Raw genomic sequence first — 15,000 nt, forward strand, 5'->3', positions numbered from 1 at the left:
ATAATATAGTAAATATGTGTGAAAAAACATGTTTTAAAAAAGTGGGTCCAGTATACCTAGTAAATTGAAATGCATAAATAGCAAACAGTCTGTGTAAATACATACTGTACAGGATACATCGTAATAAGTTCAAAAGTAATTTGTCAAGTTGTAATATCACTGGTTTTACCCCAGTAAAATAATTGCTTTCAAATATTTATTATCTAAGCCCAGTTCAGTATTTTACCAATATGTTAATGAGAAGTTCAGAGACATGAACACAATGTGATGCTTAAAATGACATTAAAACTGTATATTTTCAGCAGTGCATAAATGCTTGCAGTAGCACATAGTTATTGTCTCTTATAGTTAATTCAACAGTTGCAAAGAGTTAATGAAACAGTTCTAAGTCATAAATTAAATTCTGTGATTGCAAAAGAATAAATTGATCAAGTTAAAAAAAATAACATTAAAGCAGACACAGCTCATAACTGATAAAAAATATTTTCACAGAATGGTCTGCAAAAGAAAAAGTTGTTAAATACATTCAGTTTTGGTAGTAATACCTTAATATCATTGTATTAACTATGTAAAATTGCATTTTGATTTGTTGTATCAAACTAGAGGTTTGTTTCTTAATGTGTTTTCTATATAAAATGTTTTGAGTATGTTTAAAAACAGAGGGAATTGATAGATTTTATTAATATAATGCTGAAATTAATTATGTTGTAAATATGCTGAAAGAAAAAGCTTGCTTAAATGCAGAAACAGAGTTTAGTAATATGTGATCAGCAGTCATACTAAATGACAATGGCTTGGAAAATAAGGAACCTGCTGAATGGACATTTTCCCATACAGACTTAAAAACAGGATGTATGCAAGAGCAAAAATGTAAAATCTGCTTTTAAAGAATAGACAATAACACTGTGACAATGTGTTTCCTCAAAAATATGTTTTTCTGCATGGAAAACAGGATATGCTTATCAGCATTGGCACAAGAACAGATGTTCTTATACACAGATCCAAATAGAATACAGAACAATGTGTTTCCTCAAAAATATGTTTTTTTGCATGAACAACAGGACACTGTTACAGGATATTCACACTGTCAGAAAAGCTGGTCTCTTACAAGACATTGTTAAACAAGGAAGCTTAGTATTGTTTATACAGGATAAGCAATTCTCCAAAATAGAATACCAAGAGGACTAAAAAGTGATATAAAGAGCTGTATAAATCCAGTTATGTTAGTGGTATGGTAGGGACTCATTTGTCCTAAGGTAAATGTTATATCTCTCACATCATCTGTACTATATGAAAAGTAAAGTTGGAACAGTGTTTTAAGCTGCAACGTTTGTCCAGTTTGATTTATTATAAAAGTTATTGATTACTGCTCTTAAAGACAAGTGCTGCAAAGTATAGTCTCTCATTAGTGTATATTCTGCAAGTTTCTGTATGCAACAGACTGTGAATGCAAATATAACCAGACTTTGAATTTTAGCAGAATCCAGCCAGCAAGACTGAGTGTCATAAGAACACTTCAAATCCATCACACCAAACAAGTAAGCAGCTCCATATAATTTTTTCAAGCAGGATTACCAAATAAGGGCATTTCAACTGTACTGCAGGTGACTAGCCTAAAATGCATTGCTCCCTACACAGACAGTGAGACACACACAAAACATCCACAATTGACATGTGTAGATATAGAACCCCTATATACACATATATGTAAGCAGATATTTATATGTATATAGGTATATACGGACATACATCTGTATATAAAGTGGGAATATAGCAGAAACATATATGTCCACATGCACCATTAATGTGGTTGACAGGCACAAACAACATACGTCATGCACAAATAGGTATCCTCCCCCACATCCAAACACATATGCCCTGCAAAACTCTACCAACTGTTGCAGATCCCATAACCAGGACATTATACGGCAAGGGCACAAGATGTTAACAGTACTCCATCCCACCTGTATGATGTCAGGCTGGTATCAGTAATATATCATGCAGTACAGTCAGGCACATAATGACCCCCATTTTGCAGTCATCTGTTACCTTTGTTAGCCAGAGTCCCTAGCCTGTACTTCAGAGATGTAGATGCCAAACAACAGTGGTCCCAGGACTGAACACTGAGGTACTCCACTTGTCACTTGTCTGGGGATGGATTTGGAGTCAGTTACACCTACAGTTTGGGTTCTGTCAGTAAGCCATGTGGCAAATCATTGAGTGGCATAGGGATGTATGGCTGGATTAGTATGTTAATCTATGTTTCCAGACTGGGGGATGGTGTTGAAGGGCTTGTTGAGGTCCACATAGGCTTTGTGGACTGCCTTACCCTCTTCAGCAGCTATGCAGACTGAGTTAAAGCAGTCAATCAGTTTCAGGAGACAAGACTGGCCCTCCATGAGCCCAATATGTGTGGGGTCCAGTGTTTGAGGGTTGCCAATGTCTGCATTCAAAACATCCCTGATAATGCATTCCATGGCCATGCAGATCAGGCTTGTCAGACTGATGTGACGGTAGTTCCAGGGATCACAGGTGAATCCCCCCTTGTGGAGTGGGATAACTGCAGCTGTGCACCACTCAGTGGGCACTAGGCCCGATGTGAAGCTATGATTACACATGACAGTTAGGTGAGTTGCCATTCCATTTTGTAGTTCATGTAGTACACAGCCCAGGATGTCATCTGGTCTCATGGATGTGTATTCTTAGCTGTGGGTAGTGGGTTTTCTGCCTGTGTGGCCATGATTACTGGGCAATGGAACCCCTTTCATATTGACATGGGCCCTTTTGGGGTTGAGAGCGGGTGAATGTGGCACTAAATCAGTCTGCCAGGATATTGGCACATTCCATGGGAGCAGTCTATGTAATGCCATTCGCTTGCAGCTCAGAGCACTTCTAAGCATTGCCAGTTAGAATTTGGGCATAACTATAGAATGCTGTGTGGTTGTCTGTGGAATCTGTGGTGATTTTAGTTACATAACCTGCTTTGGAGGATTCCATGATGGATCTCAATGTCTTACTGGGGCTGGTAAGGGAGTTGTTTGCATCCTTTGATTATCCTTCTTTCTTCAACAGTGTCTACCATCTGTTGTATACTCTATTAATGGCAGGAGACCACCAGACTGGCTTGATTATTTGGGAGGTGAACGTTGTGGTTCTATGTGGGATGTCAGGAATCTTGCACAAGTGGCTGTGCTCATACAGTGCCTTAGTGCAGGTTTCATCAGTTGAACTGTCAGCTCCTTTCTCCATGGGTGTCACAAACATTGTCACTTCTGCCTTGAGTAGCATAACGTTGGCCTTGGAGAAATCTTTTACAGACAACTGTATATACATTTCTTTCACATGTTCAGTTTGATTAGCCTATGGTGGGATTACTTTGGTGGAACCGCAGTTCCATGTACTGTTGTGATGGCTTAGTGGTTATTTACTGTGACTATAGTGTACAGGGTCCTGGAGTCATGACCTGCAAAGGCAGGTTATTTTTGTTCTGGCCAGAACAGCAGTTAATGCATACAGACTAATTAGGGCAGTTTAGGTTAGTCACACTCAATACAATTCAAATGCCCTACTTTGGCAATCCTGCTGATGTCAATCACTTTGAAGTACACCTTTGGGGAAAGAGTACTCCAGCAATCTCTGTGGTGCATGCTGTAACAGTGTAATGCTGTAGTGTGGCATAGAATTCTGGTAGGGGCTCTATTCTCACACATGGGAGTTGTAGATGCTTTTGTGTCTGTTCCTATGCCTGTGTAGAGAGAAATGCATGTTTGGCTAGTCACACTCACTACAATTAATTTGCTCTACTTTGGCAGTCCTGCTGATTATAGGTTCATAGGTAGATACTAGGCTATCTGCCCTAGGGCATTTATAAGCCTAGCCAGAGTGTATTTGGCTTCCGCCTCCCTATTAGATTAGCCTACTGTGCCTCTGTAAAGTAGGTCACAGAAGGTACCCTTTTAAGATTAGTTTACTGTGCCTCTGTCTAGCAGGGACACAGGAGAGATCCCAGGGGTGAATTTGATTTCATCCACGGCCCAAATTTCGCTTGAAGAGGTCAGCGAGGGGCTATGTCTAACATGAATTGGGATTCTATTCCAGAGTGAGGGGAGCCTTTGGGAAATGAATCTGTCCCTCCAGCATGTCCTATTTATTTTTGTGCTGAGGTTTAGGTCCCTGGAGCGTGTAGCTCTAATGGACTTGGATTTTTTGAGGTGGAGCATGTCCATTAATTCTGGTTTGACATGGCTTTGTACATCAGGCATAGATCAACTCTGAGTAGGTGGTAAGCAACTGAGTAGAGCTGGAGTTTCTTTAGTCGAGCTGCATAGGACATCTGTTTGTAGCCCATGATCCTCTTGGTGAGGTACTTTTGGGTTCTCTCCAGTTGCTGCAGGTGTCGGGTAAGGTACATCCCAAAAGGGGCATTGTATTCAATTATGGACCTGATGAGTGATGAGTAGAGGGGCACAATGACCTCTGTTGATCTAGATGCGAACCCTTTCATGATAAGGTGGGCTATATAGAAGGTCTTTCTAACCACTTTGGCAATGTGATTATCAAAGGAGAGATTACTATCTACGTTGGTCCCCAAATCTCTAATTACTTCTTCCGTGCCAATGGAATACCACCTATGTGGTAATTTGTGGACACCTTGTTTTTCCCAAAGGGGATGACTATGCACTTTTTAGCATTTAGCTTGAGGCCATGGCTCTGGCACCAAGCATCTGTCTCTGTGAGACCCTTTGGAGGATGCTTGTGTCAGATGGAGATTCGATTATGGCCCCCAGTTTGCAGTCATCTGCGAACTTTGTCAGCCATAATCCCCCGTGTTAGCCTGAACCTCAGAGAAGTATATACCAAACAAGAGAGGTCCCAGAACTGAGCCCTGTGGGACACCACTTGTAACTGGTTTGGATTCGGACATGGCACCTGCGATTCTGACCATGTGGGTTCTATCTCTGAGCCAGTTTGCAACCCATCTTGTGACATAGGGGTTGATATTTAAGCTGGTAAGCTTATTTATGATGCCCGAGTGGGGTATTGTGTCGAAGGCTTTTGCGAGGTCCAGGTAGGCTGTGTGGACTACCTTGCCCTCATCTATGGCTTTGGTAACTGTTTCAAAGAAATCAACTAGGTTTAAGCGGCAAGATCTGCCCTTAACAAAGCCGAATTGGATAGGGTGCAGTGTCTAGAGGCTCCCAATGTCTTTGTTTATGAGTTCCATGATAATACGCTCCATAGTTTTACAGACCAGACTAGTCAGGCTTATGGGGTGATAGTTTCCAGGGTCCGTTGTGGCACCACCTTTGTGGAGTGGGACCACTGTAGCTGTACGCCATTCTTTGGGTACATATCCTGTAGAAAGGCTAAGTTTGAACAGTGACTTAATGTGAGGGTTCAGTTCTTCTTGGAGCTCGTGTAAGACACAGCCTGGGACACCGTTCGGTCCCATAGATGCTGTGTTTTTTTGCTTTGGAGAGGGCAGCTTTCACCTGTGCATCTGTGATGTCAGGGAGGTTACATTCAGTTGGGATAGGCGTTTGCTCCTTTGGGGGGGAAGGGGGGAGAAGTTTGCACTGAATCTGTCTTCCAGGATGTTGGCTATGTCTGTAGGTTCGGTATATTTTGTACCATTATGCAACAATTCAGAGCATATCTGGGAGTTTCCGCCCATGTTTCTGACCTAACTAAAGAAGGCCTTGTGATTATCTTTAGTGTCTAGGGCAATTTTTCTTTTGAAACTGGCCTTTCATGATTTTATGAGGGATCGAAGTTTCTTGCTAATACTGATCAGAGATGCCTTCCCTTTTTGGGATTTTGCTCTGTCATGTAGTAGCTTCCTCCTTCTGTTGTATAGCTTATTTATGGCCGGGGTCCACCAGACTGGTCTCCTCTTTTTGGAGGAGTGAGTCTTGGTTTTATTTGGGATAGCATGATCCATGCATTCCTGCAGGTGCTCATAGAATGCATTTGTAAAGGATTCTGTGGATTGGGCTGTATTATTCTCTGGCCTAGGGGCTTTGAAGGATTCCACCTCAGTCTTGAGAAGTGCAAAGTTGGCTTTGGAGAAATTTTTTACAGTGATTTCCTTGGCTGGGGGTGGGGATGGGATATGGATGTCCAGGGAAATTTATTTATGGTCTGATCTTACCAATGAGGGGTTTACCTCTGGTGTGGAACATAGAGTCCCCATGTTGGTGATGACCAGGTCCAATATGTTGTTCCCTCTTGTGGGAGTGGTGACTAGTTGTTCCATTGCGTTAGAGTTTATAAATTCAAGGGACCGTTGGGCGAGGGTGTTTGGGCTTGAGTTGTTTTCCCAGTCAATGTTTGGGTAGTTGAAGTCACCCAATAACATAGTGTTTGGAGAGACCTTTATATTCTCCAGTGTTCTCAGGAATGCCAAGTGGGGTTCCAGTAATAGGGAGGGTGTTCTGTAGCAGGCTACAAACTGAAAGGCAGTTTTGCCCGCTGTTAGTTGCACATGGATGGTTTCCGATGCTTCGTGCAGTGCCACTAACCTGGAGGTGTAGGTATCTTTGATGAATATAGATACTCCCCCTCCTTTTGTGCTTCGGTCTGAGTTTTGGGGCCGAAACACATGGTATGAGTTATAACCTGGTAGTGCTGGGGTGCTCTCAGGAGTCTTGAACCAGGTTTCTGTTACTGTACAGACATTGATTTCTTCCATACTGAGGAGAGTCTCGAGTGCGTGCATCTTGAGGTTTAGACTTCTGGCATTGAGTAGCATTACCTTTAGTTTTTTTATCTTTGGGTTGTCTATGAAGGTGGGTTTGTCCTTTGAGCCTTGCCTAAAAAAGGCACTATGGGGTGGCAAGAGCCTTGGCCAGTATACGAAAGCCTAAGGGTGACAGGTGCAAGCCGTCCCTAGCGAAGCAACGTGGCTTGTCGAGCATGTCATCCCAGGCTGACAGACACTGGATCCCCTTTGAATGACACCAATACTTTAGCCAATTGTTGAAACTGATCATTTTGTCTTTATACTGTGGCATCATTCTTGGTGAGGGCAAGATGCTACTCAAGGTCAGCGACATACCAGCCTGGGCTACATGGTCAGAGGGCTCCTCTATGTCTCTTTTCATGTAGTCCATGGATGTACATCTCAGGTCATTCACACCAGCATGGACAATGACGGAGTCATACTTGTACTTGCTTTGGAGTGACCTGAGTGCTTGCATTATGTGGCAGATCCTGGCACCTGACAGGCAGCTTACAGTGACCTTCTCCTTGTTCAGTCTGGTGAGTGGGACGTCAGTGTGCCGGACAATAGAGTCCCCTATAACAAGTCTATTTGGTGTGTTTTTGGCCTTATGGGCTGTGACTGTGAGGCACACTGATTTTGTGAGATATGTGATTTGTCGGTATTGTTGAGGGGTGGCTGTTGCTTGGATATCTGCTTAGGAGGTCTTTGCTGTTTAGGCAGATTTTTATTTAGAGCCTCAGTATGTTTTGTGTGTTTATGTGTTGGGTATGCAGATGCAATAGGTCTGTGTGAGACTGGATTTGTGGTGTGGGTGGTTACCTTTTCCTCCTGACTGACTGTGCCAGTCTTGGGTTGAGAGAGCTCTGCCTCCAGTTTGGCTGTGTAACTGCATCTCTCACATGTATTAGAGTTTGTTGGAAGGAGGAGAGGGTTGTCTGTGTACATAAGGCAATTGTAACATTGCCTCAAAATTCCCAGATTCACCAGCTGGACTGGAGAGTAACCTTGAAACTGACCCTTGGACATACCAGATTAGTATAGGGAACTTTTTTTTACTGATCAGATTAGGGAAGGGAACTGATTTTCACTTGATCAGGAAGGACCAATCGGGAGTCTAATACTTATGAGAAGTCAAGGAGGGTATAGTGCTTTAGTTAGTTAGTGTTTCCTTATAAGAGCTGAGCAAGTGCAGGGCTTTAGAAAGAGAATAGAGTGATTACTTTGAGAGTTTGAACAGTTCTAAGGGAAAAGTGAAGAGCAGACTTTGTGGAGCCTGGAATAGTTTAAACCTGTTTAGGCGGCGCTGCCCGACGCTGCTCAGTGTGCAAAACCACGCAAAAAGAGAGTTGTAGGGTTTTAAGAGAGAGAGATCAAGGAGTTTAGAATTGACCCAAAATGGCCAATAAAACTACAGCTTCTAGGTAGTAACCACTCCTCCAGGGACAGGCAGGCCGTTTAGTGTTAACCACTCCCATTGGTGAACACAGAAACTTCCCTTTAGCCCAAGCAAGCACTGGCCTTCTAGAAACTTCCAAACAGTTCAGAACATCAAATCTGTAACTGAACTTTCTTAACTTTCAGAAAGTGGGGAAAAAGCAAGATTTTTTTTTGTTTTTTTTTTATTTTTGTTGTAGTTTAAAGGTAGCAGAGATACACAAGCAGCAAAATAATCACAACAGTGCAATAAAGGACCCCTCACTTGAGTGCTAGGCCAAAATCAGGTAAAATGCAGTTTTTAGAGAAAAAAATGATTTTAAATTAAGTGCAACACAGGAAATGCAGTAAACAGGCTCTAGATGTGTTCCAAGTACTGTTACTCTTACAGATATAAACTTTAGCAAGCCAGAAAATGCCAAAAAGTAGGCGGCAAAGCAGTAAAACTTAACAAAAAAATCAGACGAAAATACTTAAAATCACAAAAGTGGCTCCTTTTCTTCTCTCAGCGTTTTCCCCTCTTGGTAGGTGCTTCAGCAACAACTAGCAAGCCTGAAAAGACTCAATGTCACCCAATGTGAAATAAACCTTTGGGAAAAAAGCACTGCAGTAATCGCAGTGGCACATTCTGTAATGGCATAGTGCTATAATATAATAACTAGTTAGGTAGGGGGTCTAATCCCAGTTGTGACAGGTGTGTGTCTTAATGTGTTGATGTTTGTCATTCATGTTCTGTGTGAAGGTGGTTGTGAGTGTGTAACAACTGGACCCAATGTTGAGTTGTTTTCAAAATCTCTTATATGGTGCCCTTAGCTTAAATCGCAATATCCATCATGCAGGGATAACAGATATGATGTCAGTACATAGTCAGTCACAGATTCAATACCTTGGACTGGTAGGTGTGTGACACAAACATGCTTACTTTCTACTCCCCCAACCCACCATGACTTATCTTTGCCTCTGTCTGCCTCACTCACTCCCTCCCTGGTGGATGTGGAGACTTACACGTGCTTTGCTTAGGCAGTGGCATGTGTATTGTCAGTAATGCTCATGATCAGGTGATGGCCTCTGCATGTATTACAGCCCTCCTTTAGCTGATTGCATGTGGAACAGCTGTGGTAACATTCCCATAGCCAATTGCATGGGAATACACTCCAATATCTAGGAACGTCATGTTAGTGTTGGACCTTTTCATTCACTGTGAGCAGGAACTAGATCTGTTGTTTGGCAAACAGAATCACAGATGGCTTGGGGACTTACCTCTGACAACATACACTGTGGAAACAGGCCAACACACCGGAGGGGGATTTGCCTGCCCTGACTACAGACTGTAAGTGCTGCTATACTGCAGTTGGGTTACTATTGGTTTAACAGGGTGTGTGTGGATATGGCTGTCCTACATGTTTTAATACTTGTCATGTCAGTGCTATGTTTATGATGAATCCCCATCTGTAGGGTCATCTGCAGACTGAACAGTGCGTGGTGCCTTGTGCTCCTTGTGTTACCCACAGAGCACCTATCTCTCAACTGCAGAAGGTAGTGTGTGGATTGCAGTCAGTAGATGGTGACAGCTGGGAGAGTTACTGGCATCATATCCCTCATAGGATATATGTTGCATCACACCCTGTTACGACAGGAGATGTATGAGGTCATCACAGTGACATGTCAATATTGGGCCTGTGTTTGTGCCTCCAGCCACAACCCTGTCAACCTTTGTACATATGTCAAGGAGTAGGGGGTGCATCTATTCTGTACACCATATTCATTGACAGCATATCTGATAACAAGCCAGTGAGACATCAGATTGCTACAAATATTATGTATAGTAGGGGATGTATTTGAGGACATAGCCTGGGCATTCTGTGGTTGTGTGTACAGTACTGAGGTATGTGTAAGTCTGGTAATTGTCAACAATGTGTGTTTAGTGCATATGTACCTTGGCCTGTGTAGGGACTGTGGTAGATGTCATTGTTCTTTGTCCTGTTCTATCTGATGTTACATGCTGTTCCACTGTATGTCACCCTATCAGCTTACATGTTTGTAGGGGCAAACACACACATGTCCCAAATCACAGACAGCCATCGGACCACACTGTGTAGTGGCCCAGTATATGTAGGGTTGTTGTGTGAGTAGCTCATATGAGGATGGTGTACATCAGATAGTTCATATACTGTAATAGTACGCTAGCTTACCATATGTGGCTGTGTTCACATTGGTTATGGTTATGTACTTTCACACAGGTGTCTGTTACTCTGTGATGTGACATGCCTGTAGAGCCTGCTATCTATGCAGGTACATATGTATTCCCACATAGGAGATGTAGATTAAGATACACCCTACACTGATTGATTACACTACAGTAACCATGAAACAGTGGCAGACCACTTTGCAATTAAGCCATGATAAAGGACAGATTATTATCCCAGGGATAAAAATTCAAAGGGGGATATTCCAGGGTGACTCTCTGTCACCCTTATTATTATGTCTTGCCATTAACCCATTAAGCTGCTTACTTAACAGCCTAGGCCATGGCTACAATTTGACTTCTAGAAAACAACAGTCTAATTACTTCTCATCTTCTTTTTGTTGGTGATTTAAAATTGTATAGCTCATCAGATGAAGAACTGAAAGCACAGCTGCAAGTTGTCAAAACTTGTTCAGATGATATCGGAATGTCATTTGGTCTTGATAAATGTGCAAAAGCAACCTTTAAAAAAGGAAAATTGCAGCACCAGGAAAACATCAGTTTGGGACAAGAATGTGATATAAAAGAACTTGAGCAAGAGGGGGTGTATAAATTTTTATTTTATTTATTTATTTTACATTTGTTGACCGGGATGGTCCGACTGGATACATGTCCATTTTCAGCGGAGGCCCGGGGAGAAAAGCTCCACATTGACAGTAAGTTACATACATGTTACATAGATACATATTGTTTCATTTAGTAATTAATACAAATGAGGAGAAGACATGAAATATATGTATTATAAACAAAAGTCTTAGGAATAACAATCACAGACTACAACATAACTTTTTTCTTTCCTAGGATGTCCTTTTAGCAAAGATTTAAGGGCTTCCATTTATGAACAAAAAAATTCACAAGGAAATATGGGGTTAGGTCAATTGAGAAAAAGGGCTAAAGTTTTTATATTTGGATAGTCCTGAAGAAAAATATGAACTTGGCTTACTGAAGAGGAGTTAATCTGGGTTTGAGCATTTGCAAAGCCAATGTGACTTAAAATGGTATTTTAGACTGTTTTGGAATTGGGTTAGGGAGGTAGTAAGAGTGAGGTTGAAAGGAAGGGAGTTCCATATTTTTCCAATGGCGTTGGCAAACAATGTATCACCCCCTGAGTTACAGGATTTGACTGTTTGTACAAGTAGCCTGTTTGATGAGCGTAGACTGTTGAGACTGGTGTAAGGTATAATTACATTTTTCAGTGCAGGAGTGTTGTCAGGTTGTTTGAGAATTTTAAATGCTTCTATGAGTTGGTTCTGCTGGAGAAGGTTTGGTAATTCTATCCAACCGAGGTTTCGTAGGTTAATACAGTGATGGGTTCTATAGGGCATGCCATTTGCAAATCTGGCAATATGATTATAACAACATGAGAGTTTATTTAGGTCAGATTTGTTAAGGTTAGTAAGCATGGGGGAGGCATATAGAAGGGTAGAAAGAAGATGTGAGCGGGCAATGACCACTTTTGCAATTGGAGTAAGGAAGGATTTTATTCTATATAGTGACCCAAGTTTCTTGTTAATGGTTTTAATAGTTTGGTTAATGTGCATGTCGAATCTAAGTTTATTGTCAATGGTAACTCCTAATAGTTTAGTATACGAGTCTGGGGAGATAATAGTCCCATTTTTGGATTGTATAGTAAAGGATATGGGATTGGGTTTATGGGTTGGATGGAAGAGTAATAATTTGGTTTTGTTTGGATTCAGGATCAGTTGACGTCCTGATAGCCAGTTCTCTACTGCAGTAAAAATGCATTGGGTTTTGGATAGTAGGTTAACTGGAGATGTATCGGAACAAACTAATGTTGAGTCATCTGCATATTGAATACAGGTGGCCTCAGGGATGGCTGTGTAGAGGTCATTAATAAAGACTGAAAAGAAGAGGTCCCAATATGGAACCTTGAGGAACCCCTATGGTATTTGGTAAGAGGCTAGAGAGCTTATTCTGCCAGAGTACAGCTTGTTGCCTATCAGAGAGATAGGCATGAAACCAGTCCAGTGTTTGGTTGTCTAGGTAGAGAGTTTTCAGAGTGTGATGAAGTAGTTGGTGGTTAACCATATCAAAGGCCTTTGATAGGTCCAGAAAGAGAGCTGAGGATATTTTTTTGTTATTCCGGTTATGGTTTATTGTGTCAGTAAAAGAGAGGAGGGCAGTGGTTGTACTGTGGTTGGGTCTGAAACCATGTTGTGAACTGGTTAGTAGATTGTTCTGGATAAGATAGTATAGAAGTTGTTTGTGTACACACTTTTCCATGATTTTGGCCAGTGGTGACAATATGGCTTTTGGCCTATAATTTGATAGTTCTGTGGATGAGCTGCCTTTGAGGAGTGATATTACATAGGATATTTTCCATATTGAGGGAATTGTTGATTCTGTTATGGTTCGATTAATTAGGATTGAGATGGGGTAAGCTATGACATCTGCAGCTTTTTGCAAATATCCAGCTGGGAGAAGGTCTGCAGAGAGGGTAGTTGGCTTAAGCTTCTTCAGTAAGGATCGTATAAAGGAAGTGGAGACAGGTTGGAGGTTGAAGGAGGGTAGAGTCTTAGGGATGGAATCCGTTATTGGGGAGCAGGTAGCAGATAGTTGGTTAGCTAAGGATTGGATAGTATCAGTGAAGAAAGTATTAAAGGTATTAGCTACATCTTCTGGGTTTTTATCACATAGCATTCCTGGGGTAGGAGTGGGGGATTTACCTGGATGGAGAAGATTATTTAAACCCACCCAGAACTTTTGATTGTTGTTTTGGTGTTTATATTGTAGTTGGCAGTAATAGTTTTTTTGTCAAGTGATATGGCTTTTTTTGTCTCATTTCTTTGCTGTTGGAATTTAATACGGTCTAGGGGTGACTTGGTTGGATGCCATTTGGCCCAAGTTTTGTTTCTAAGTTTGATTTTGGATTTTATAAATCATTTGGTGAGCATAAAGCATCCTTCTTGGGAACTGATGAAGGATCAGCAATAAAACATGAACAAATGCGAATAAGGCTTAGTAAGGAGTACTTTAGAAGATTTAAATTAATACTGAAAACAGCATTGACACCTAGGAACAAGATCCAAGCTATAAATCAATTTGCTCTTCCTGTCCTAACTTATAGTTTTGGAGTGACTGACTGGCCACAAAAAGTGTTGGATAGACTGGATATCAAAACAAGAAGGATGCTTCATGCTCACCAAATGATTTATAAAAATCAGTGTATACCAAGATTATATATCCCCCGTTCTGAAAGAGGGATGGGCCTCCTTGAAATTGATTACATGTATAGATCTGCAATCGTGGGACTCCACACATATCTATTGACCTCACAAGATCCAAATGTGGTGAAAGTTTTGAAACATGAGGAGAATAAATCTAAGATGACATCTCTGCTTAATTTAGCAGAATCATATCGACGTCCAGCAGGAATGGAAATCAAACCAGAAGTGGATAAAAACCAGGCAGCAGCTGAATGTGCTAAAAAAGAAAAGAAAGAATATAAGGTGAAGGATCAGATGAGAAGGTAAGAAACATGGAAAAAACATAAATATAGTTGCAAGTATAAAAAACTTCTGGAAGATCCTCATGTTGATCAAGAACGAATGCAGGAATGGTTAAGAAGAGATGAATTTACATCAAGAAATTAAAGATTAATATTGGCAGCCCAAGATAGTGGGCTGCGTACACGCTGGTTTACTAAGTCCATTGAACATGTAGGAGAAGCAGACATATGTAGGTTTTGTGGAACCAAGTTGGAAACAGTTACACACCTTATTGCTGGTTGCGATGCTCTAATGGCAGAGGGACTGTATACTGAAAGGCATAATAATGTGGCAAGATTGTTACACCGGAGATTGTGCAAACATTATGGTATTAAAGTGGCTGAAAAACATTGGAAACATCAGCCACAGAGAATCATAGAAAATTATGAAGTTTACATCACATGGGATCACTCAATACCAACAGTCCAAAAGATGGATGCTAGAAAACTGGACATAGTAATCCAAGAAAAGAAGTCAAAAGTAGCATTGATCATTGAAATTGTCACACCTATTGACTATAGTGTCTTGCGTACAGAGAAACACAAAGTCATAAAATACCTTGATCTGTAGGCAGAAACGAGAGCCATGTGGAAGAAAGATACCCAGACAGTTCCAATAGTAGTAGGAGCAACTGGTCTTATAAAAAAGAATTTAAAATCATATTTAGATATGTTACCAATTCATGTAACACCGTATGAATTGCAGAAGCAGTCATTGCTGGGCACATTGTGGGTACTGCGAAGAGCACTTTTGGCTAACATCAAAGAGTGAAATAATACTAATTTCATGAACTTTAATCGTACTCTGACTTAGGAATGGGGTCCATTCGCGTCATGGTATTAGAAACCCAAAAGACTTGGAGAAATCAAAAAAGAGATGTAGCCCAGTGTTGAGTCAGTCTGCCTGTAGCCTGAACTGTGCTTTGTTACATGCCTAGCAGCTTACTGTACTTATCCAGTGAGATGTCATGTCCAGATACTTGTCAGATGTACTGCTGCCCGGACACCATAACAGTCATGTATGTCAGACAAAGCAGTGGGATGCTGTTCAGATTATGTCAGTAACTAGTGGATAGTATGTGGCCATGG

This window comes from Protopterus annectens, chromosome 4.part0 (genome assembly GCF_019279795.1).
Source record: "Protopterus annectens isolate FY-2018-M chromosome 4.part0, PAN1.0, whole genome shotgun sequence".
In the NCBI taxonomy this organism is placed as follows: domain Eukaryota; kingdom Metazoa; phylum Chordata; order Ceratodontiformes; family Protopteridae; genus Protopterus; species Protopterus annectens.